Source organism: Octopus bimaculoides, chromosome 24 (genome assembly GCF_046866305.1).
Source record: "Octopus bimaculoides isolate indiv1 chromosome 24, ASM4686630v1, whole genome shotgun sequence".
Classification (NCBI taxonomy): domain Eukaryota; kingdom Metazoa; phylum Mollusca; class Cephalopoda; order Octopoda; family Octopodidae; genus Octopus; species Octopus bimaculoides.
Window position 1 is genome coordinate 3,655,479 of NC_142951.1, and position 10,000 is coordinate 3,665,478.

Consider the following 10,000-nt stretch of genomic DNA (forward strand, 5'->3'; position numbering starts at 1 on the left):
TTTCGTTAACTTATCATTATTAATTAAGTTTAGGCATTACATATTACTCATAATTACTGCGTGAATTTATTATCTGTATTTCTATCCTTAATTGCGTACTTCCGTCTCGAATATTAATCCAGTCAACCTCTTTCTTGTTCTTTCTATTTTTGTTATTTCTTGGGACTTTGTGTTGTGTATTTTTCTATCTCTGACTTAATAAACATTTGTGAAACGTATATGTAGGATCTCCGGCTGCACACATATGGAGCATACGCAGTCACAAAGAAACGATATACCCAAAACATATATATTTCGAAAAATTGCTGCATTAAGAGAGTAGAATGATCTGTCAGGCGTAGCAGTTATTTACCCCTCAATTCAAATTATATTTGTGTGTACGAGGAAGAACTCGGTGGATAATAATATAAGATAGAGCAAAGACCGACAGGACATAGTTATTTTCAAATCAAACATCTGTTGAATTACGATGGACATGAGACTAATCTATTACAATAACATTGCATATTCGAAATTCAGGTTATCGAACCCGAAAGAGCGAAAGGTAAATTAGAACTCGGCGGAATTTGAACTCAGAACGTAATGAGGGACGAAATTTTGCTAAATGTGTTACCCGGGGTGTTAACGATTCGGCCAGTTCACCATTTTTATATGTTCTTTTCTACTCTAGGGGAGGGTATCAGTCGATTTCATCAATCTCAGTACGCAACTGGTATTTAATTTATCAACCCTGAAAGGATGAAAGGCAAAGTCGACGTCGGCGGAATTTGAACGCAGAACGTAAAGACAGTCGAAATACCGCTAAGCATTTCGGCCTGCGTCCTAACGTTTCTGCCAGCTCAGTGCCTTTGATTGCTATATTAGTAACTACAACACTACTGAGAACAAATGTCATAGACAGCGACAGATATTTCGGAGGTACACAATTCTAACCACTATACCCAAAGTAGGACAATATATGCCTCCTACTTATGGAAATTACACAGAAGGTACAATACCTATTGGTACTTGCATTTCCGTTTCATCATTTATTGAAAGCCGGGTTTTCAACAATAAGGCATCTTCAGTATTTTACACATACTTACATATTCCAGTAATAATAGTATAGATGATGAGTGCAAATCGAAGGAATTTAATAATATATCTCTGATTCGTTAACGAAAATTACTGCAATGAAACGATGGACAGCCTCAGGGCTTGAAATGCAGAACAATGCCTCAATTTTCATTAAATCGGTATCTTGCTGTGATACCTGGTTTATATGCTGGCCACTGCTCAAAAACTTTCCCATTGCTCTTCAATTTATATCATATAATGTGTGCAAATGCACAGATGCACAGCGTATGTATATTATATATGTGTATATATATGTGTGTGTGCGTCTACGCCTACGTGTAAATAACACGGAGAATTATATATATATATAGAGAGAGACTTATGTGTGTATATCTTTCTCTGTGTCCTTCCGTGTGTGTATATATATATATATATATATATATATATATATATATATATATATATATATATATATATATATATGCATACAGAGACACTCATATGTGTTTGTGTGTGTGTGGGAGGAAGAAAGAGTAGGAAAGTTAGATATAGAGAGAGAATATTTGTATTATATAGATAGAGGTGTTGCCTCTATGCATAGTGAAATTCTCTGAATTTACTTTGACAATTAAGTATTTAGATGATATAGACTGTAAAAGGGCGAATTCAATGCTTCACTTAATTTTTATGGTTCTTCCTGAGCTTTAATCCTACAAGGGTTCATTATTCGATTAATCTTTCCGTGACGCAAGAATTTAATCAACTCTAATATAGAAGGATCGATTGATTCATTTAAATAATATACGCCTATCATCAGAAACATTAGCATTCAGCTTAGCTGCCATTACAATAGTTCTCCGAAGAGAAAGCTAAATAAATATCTAGAACTGGCTTAACTTTTCAATTAATGTAATTTGAAGAGGTGACGACCGTCTCAGAAACAATAGTTAATTTGAGACCATTACACCGACCCGCAATAGAGTTGTATATTTATTCACAAACAGCAAGGGTTCTGTTGGTGTGTGTTGTTAGTTGTGTTGGTAAATGCACTGATGTAGCTGGAGCTGTTATTTTTGTTTAACCACAAGTCAATCCTGTTTTGATTCAACACATTAGAAATACACACCATTGTTTCAAATTATATTTATTCATATTATATATTTATATTAGCCATGCTGGAGCGCTGAAATCTACAAGTTTTGTTTTTTCATTCCCCCTCTGTTTATTTTCTCTTATTCTTTTCTCTTGAAGAGCTAAGCTCGAAACTTAAACACCGTTTTTCAGTTTCCCGAGCGTCAAACTAAGGTGTATAAATACTAACGTGCGACCATTTCAAATATGCTGCAGGCATATTCGAACACGTAAAATAGACTTTCATTGTATTTTGTCAGAGAGAAAATTTCTCGTAGTAGACAAATAGGTGGTAATGCATCGAGTCTATTACGAGCGTTCCGAAATGTAGCGAGCAATCATAATCGTTAGTACACTGGGCAAAATTCTGATTATCGGCGGCATTCGTCCGGGATTAAGTTCGAGCAGGTAATATATTATTTTGAAAAGCGGCGAGCTGGCAGAAGCGTTAGCACGCCGGGTGAAATGCTTAGTGGTATTTCGTATGTCTCCACGTTGTGAGTTCAAATACCGCCGAGCTCGACTTTGCCTTTCACCCTCTCGGAGTCGATAAATTAAGTACCAGTTGCGTATTGGGATCGATCTAACCGAGTGGCCCCCTCCTCCAAAATTTCGGGCCTTGTGCGTAGAGTAGATAAGAATATATTACGTTTGGAAGTTAATAATTATGTTAATAATTTTAGAGAAAACTGTGAAATACGATAAATTATAAATAAAAAGAATTATAGATAAAAACAATTAAGATATATGGTTCGAGAGCAGGAATAAACCGAAAATGAATGGTCGGGGAGTGTTGACACCAGTACTCAATTTACTAAAGACAATGGCAGAAATCGCGGAATGGAACACAGAACGTAAAGAGCCGTAGTGCTGCCAGACATTTTGTGCAACACCCAGAGGTAGTATTAGCAGTAGTTGGTGGTGGCAGTGGGTGATGCAAGCTCCTGTCCAATGACTTAGAATGGAAGAAATTGCGATGATGTTCTATGCACATACGCTTCGTATTTTATTTAATTTTAATGGTTAGCTTCTAACTTTATTCTATCAGAAAGAGTACGATAAATTGCTAATTTGTGTACCTGAGGCAAATTGTGTCCGCCCGTTCTATCCACATTTCTTCGGATACCATGAAATTAAAAAGGTGCAGAAAATAGAAACTGCTTCCCAGTCCTGTGAGACAAGCCTAAAGAAAGAAAAGCCTGGGAATGCCTTGAACAAGCGTTATTTCCCATGTAAGAAAATAGACTTGAATTCAAAGATGCGTTTTCTCAATGACACAAATGTGACAAAGATTAAAGAAGACTGTGATCGGCTGATGCGTACAATTCCTAATGTCTTTAGACTGCTGGATGAAGTGGAAGGCTAATTTTATATGTATCACTTATCGATTGTTGATTTTATACCGAAAACTTGGTATTCGTGTAGGATGGTATAAAGAAATTAACTGGGTAGCGTGCTTTAGATTTCCATCAATAAGTTTACGATCGAAAACAGCGTATGATTAGGAAATTAAGTAAATGAACAGTGATTAACGGCGAAGCGATATTGCATGGCAAATTCGGTTTTGTAAAAGTTAAATGGATTTCAATGATGCTTAGATTTTTGTTAACAAGCAGAATCTGAAAGAGTTTCCAAACTACAGTCTCTTATTTCCTGTAATCCTGTTTTGATTGTTGAACTAAAGAAAATGGCATAATATACTTCAATTTATATTATTTACATGTTAGTTTAAAATGTATTCAATTCATGATAGATTTTTTTTTGGCGGGGGGGGGGGGGTGTTTCTTTTCCAGATTTCTGTTTCATGTAAAGATCTAGAGCAGTGAAAACAGGAATTCTTACAACAGAATATTAGCTTTCATTTCCTGCTACGCACTTATATAGTTGTAGTCTCTGTTGGCAGCTGTTTTGTTGTTTAAAGAAAAGGAGAATAAGAGAATAAAAGAAATTTGCTTTCATGTATAAAATAAGAATATAAGTATGTATGTGAGTGAAACTACAACGGATGTAAAAGACACCATCAGCACATGCTAAACATATTTAAACATTATTGTCGAATGTGTTCTTTTTGTGTTGTTTTAAATAAATATACATATAAATTGCTGTTGATAGTTTTATTGAAATATTAACTCGGTTACATATGATGTTTCTTTCCATAAACGCCATCCTCTCCATGCTGTTGTTTTTATAGGTGATGTTGACGATACGTTGTTCTGTTTGATTTGTCGTCAGTCAGTCTTAGCAGAACAGTGCCGATAAATTCTATTCCTGATAAAATTTAGCTGACTTTGCTTCTTTTCTCTCACTATATATATATATATATATATATATATATATATATACATACATACATACATACATGCATGCATGCATGCATGCATGCATGCATGCATGCATGCATACAGAGAGAGAGAGAGCATGGTGTGTCGCGTGAAGTAAACGCTTGTATTTTAATTTACGTAAAATTACGAACTCCTTTCAATAAAGTGACTGTCCAATAAATAATGGGGAAGGCTATTAGTCTCTTCGTGATATCATTACAATCTATCATATCATTGCAATCTATAATATCTAGAGACGGGGGTATCTGTGAGGCGAATGAAAGCTGGACTTGGTGGAGTTTGGACTCATAAGCCAGATGCGATATCTGCATGCTTTCTTGATTGATTCAAAATTTTTTGTTGAACTCCGTTACTTCCCTGCATCATGCAATAGTCTAGGTAATATTGCTGTCACATTTGAAGACGAGGTTACTAATTTGAGTAAAACATGTAGTGAAACAATATGATAAAAGGATACAGTTCCTTCCCGAAACATGTAATCTCCTGTGTGCTTGTTTCCCGGCTTCCGTGGCGTATATAGTCCCAATTTGGGTGGGAATGGCGGTCGGTCTCATGATTACTCGTCTCAGAGCAACGTGAAATAAACTGTTTTGATCAAGAACACAACGCATCGCCAGGTCCAGGGATTGAAACCACAATATTATGATCACGAGTTCAACACCATAACCACAAAAGCTCGTGCCTCCAGTATCAGACAATAGTCAAATTTTTTTCTTCAGATTACTAAATAAATCAGGGATAATGGGCTGCCCTCTAAATAACTATTCTCCTCATCAGATATAGTAACCATACATTCATTAGAACATTCCGTGGCCTTAATTCATGAAGCAGAATTTCCGGTGATAGTAACCTAGATAATCTTGGTTAGATATATCTAAAACGAAAGCTGCTTTCGTCATGGCTGAAACTGTTTTCTTCATCGTTCCATTCGCTCTAAGATGACTTGCGAAGGAACATCAACTGCACCACCAACATCAGCATAAATAACAACATCCTCAGAAGGATGATATTTGAATTAAAATTTGAACTCGTAACATAGACAAATTCCGTTAAACACTTTATATGTTGTTTTAATAGGTTCAGCCATTCACCGATTTTCACTATAATTATCTAGATAAAAACATGGACTATTTTTCCCTTTCTTTCTTTTATTTCCACTTTCAATAGCAATGTATCGAAAGCGAATGCGATTCTGGTTTAAATTACTTTCCTAATTTAAATAAAGAGCAGCCACGCTTGCTCTTCTATGAACTGCTCAATTTCATTAATAAAGTTAGATGTCTACAATGTGTGTTAAGTAGCAATAAGTTGTTTCCAATTTAATACTTGAAAGTACATTAACAATGAATACTTTTGTATGACTCCAATTGTCCGGTGACAAAAAACATTTCCACAATTCAATGATAATGAAAACCTGTTCAAACTTAGATAGAAAAACGAATATAAATAAAGTTAAGAAAGAGGAGAAAAACAAAACAGAAATGGCGTCAATAATCATCTGCGAAATATGAATAATATACTATAATTTACTACCATGTTATTTATTAAAAAGCTATTGCTAAAATTATCTAGCTCTCTTTTGCAGTGCAATGTATTCTTTTTCACGCCGTAACATCCATTTGTTGGTGTGAAATATCTCCTCTCGAAATGTTAAGATTAATGGCGGTTTTCTTATCTATCCAATGAATGCCTATTCATCAGAGATGGTTTATATCGAGCAACGAATAAAATATAGAAAGGTCATATAACGTTACTGTACAACGACGATATATCATAAATTATTTTTATTAGCTTTATGAGGACATATTCATTGCTTTGCTGTTTCATAGACAATTTAAAGCTGCTGTATTTGATAATCATTAAGTTATAAACTGCAAAAATGATGATCAATGACGAAAATTGATTTAATAGTGGGCTGTTTTTGCAGTTGTAATCAGACTCCTAATTTCCCATGATTTGTTATTATTATTTATTCGCTCAGTATCACATTATCACCAAATCAGTAGAGACAAAATTTAGTGACACACATGCGCTTGCACAGATACAAGCATCAACACACGAACATACACATATAGAGCGTTTAAGCAAAATACATATGTATGTGAGTACATAAGTATGTCTGTTTATCTATCTATCTATCTGTCAATATTTACATATATATATATATATATATATTTGACGCGTATTCAAGTATGCGTTTGAGCTTGCATGTATATATATATATATATATATATATATATATATATATATATATATATATATATACCTGTATTTCCAAGTTGCAGCCTTGTCACACTCTGTGTCACGCTGAATTTCCCCGAGAACTGCGTTAATGCTACACGTGTCTGAGGGGTGCTCAGGCACTTGCACGATAATTTCACGAGCAGGCTGTTCCGTTACTCTGATCAACTGGAATCCTGGTCGTCGTAACCGACGGAGTGCCACGAATACAAGTAAAGCGTCCCCAATTTCGTGAAACACAATAATCTGTTATATCTAGATGTGACGTAAATTTGTTGAACAGCGAGTAATTAAATTCAACGTAGAATGTGTCGCAATTTGTAAAAAAAGAACGTAAAATTACGAAACTAGACATTGCAATACATTTAGTCCAAAGCAACTATCCTTTCTCTGATTTTACAAGCATTTCAGAAAAGTAATGATAGTAATAAGAAATGAAATATTTATGACATACGCCAGAGAAACGTGACCGATAGAATTTTAATAAAATATCATTCTTTTCCCTTCAGTCTTCTGCTAATACTACAAATGGTGATAGTGCTGCAGTTGCCGCCGACGCCACCACGACGACCACAACCACCAATACTGCTGCTGCTACTACTACTACTACTACTACTACTAAATAATAATAATAATAATAATAATAATCTCATCATCTCGACTACCGTCGTGTTGGTATATTTTTACTTATTAACATTAGTAATTATTTTTTTTTTTCTTTGAAAAGTCATACAAGACAAGGTTTTAGTATCGAAAATGGTTTACTATCGGAGAGTAAAGAGCTGTTTGACACAGTTTGCCAACAGGAAAGGCCAACTTACAGTAACATTAAGCTTTTCGAACCAAACAAAACTTTAATTGCTCTACGACTTGACAATATTATCATGACAGTTGAACATCGCATCTGTCAGAAATGCTTAAAGATTTGCCTGGATGCTTTATTGAATATTCGTCTCTTATACTCTGGGAATTGAAGCAACGTTTCTAGGAATCGATCGACAATATTTCACACACAAGATAATACTTGTAGAAGAGGTTGGCAGTGAGTGTCAGACTAAATGCATTTATGATATTTAGTTTGGTCAATCATTGATGTTAGTTCATTTCTCACAGGGCTTCAATGTAATATTCACCAATATTCCGTGGTGGTTAAATTAATTACCAGCAATACAAAACTGTTCGTGCAGAGAACAGTGAGAATCGTTAAAGCGTTGGGATTTAAGCAGTGTTTCGAATCCTGCGCGGCTGATTTTGGCTTCAATCCCATCCTGAGTTGATAAATAACTCACAAGTCAAGTACTACTATTGATTATTTGCTATCTCCTCTCATCCTCTTAGAATGAGTTACGTTGCTCTTTAAGACAATTGTAAACGGAACGCTTATATTATCCACTGCTCGTTGAGGAGACAGACAGCTTCCACTCATATAAATACAATTATGCTGCTGAATACGGCTGTGGATGACCAATTGCAGGAACGAAAACTAAAGAAGATATGGTTTGAGGATATAAATTTAGGAGCGATAAAAGTATATGTTTGGGGGACCACTTCAACATGTTTGAAATGAATGCATAAACACACAGGATAACCCAGTGATGGATATTGTATCGCGAGAAGACGCACAAGATCATTATGCTCTCCAAATTTGTACTGTGGATTTGGAGAGCAAAATTTAATATTTAAGCTCCTTTTCCTGTTGATAAATATTTTCGAACAGCTCCTTCGTTTCCGACTGTAAACCGCTTTCGATACAGGAGAGTTGTTTGAGTTTAGTAAGACAAAAACTGACTAATTATAATAACGAGTAGCAGGAGTAGTGTGAGCGGGCAGCAGTAACAAACGTTGTAGTAGTAGTAGTAGTAGTAGTAGTAGTAGTAGTAGTATTAGTAGTAGAAGCGGCAGCAGTGTGATCGTATAGATTAACTGAACTAACCGGATTTCAATTGCTACCAGCTGTACGGTTTCATTAATCGTCGAAACATGCGCAGGTAAAAATCTGTGGGAATATTAAGTACGGCGATGTTGGCGACGATGGCGATGATGATGGTAATGATGGTGCGAACAACGGGAACCTATGCATCCGAAGATCATGAGAAAGTGTGGCAAGCCCTTCATGTGTGAGGAAGAAATAGCAGAGAGAGAGAGAGAGAGAGAGGCGAGGTGAGAATTTATGAACGCGGCGGCTGCGAACAGTTTTGAAAGAACAGGGCGACTGAGACAATGGAGATACGTCGAAGAAAGAAGGAAAGAATCTTTGTTAGAATCTCGATTTGACTATATCTTTTATATTTGCCCTAAATGCACCAGATTTGGTCGTCCAAGGATCAGTTTTAAAAGCAATAACCTACCAGAAGGGCTTGCCACACTTTCTCCAATGTTTCTTATTTCTTTACTGCCCACAAAGGTTTACACACAGAGGGAACAAACACGGACAGACAAAGGGATTAAGTCGATTATATCGACTACAGTGCGAAACTGGGATTTATTTAATCGAGCTCCGAAGGGATGAAAGGCAAAGTCGACCTCGGCGGAATTTGAAATCAGAACGTAGTGGCAGACGAAATACCGCTAAGCATCTCACCCGGCTTGCTAACGTTCCTGCCAGCTCGTCGCCTTTCCCATGATATATATACTTCACTGCTCTAGGCACAAGACCCGAAATGATTTGGTGAAGTGGCCAGTCGATTGGATCAACCCCAGTACGCAAATTGTACATAATGTATCTTCGACGAAAGGCAAAGTCGACCTCGGTGTGCTAACGATTTTGCTAGCTCGCCACACTTCCCGTGCTATATATTGCATACAACAATGAAGTTTCTATGTAACTAACGGCCACTCGTGGGAAAGAAATTTGCATGAATAAACATTTCAAACCATTATTTTTCCCAGAACGATGTGCGTTCCATCAGTTTCATTTATACAAACAACTATTCCTTCATTTAGGATGGTAGAGCACGATCAATACACATATCACATCTTCTCTTATAAAATACTGCACATATGATTACATATCCTATCCAAAGTACTTCTCCAAGAACACTGAAGCATAGCTTAAAAAATTTAATTAGCGGAAGCCATACACGTAGTTTTCCTTAACTGTAGAAATGTTTAAAATCATTCATCGAACTATTCTACATTCCATACCGTTTATTTGAAATTATACTTGTTTAACGTTTTTCGGATTGGTATCGAACACGGTGAATTGCATTTACAAAGTTCAGATCTTCATA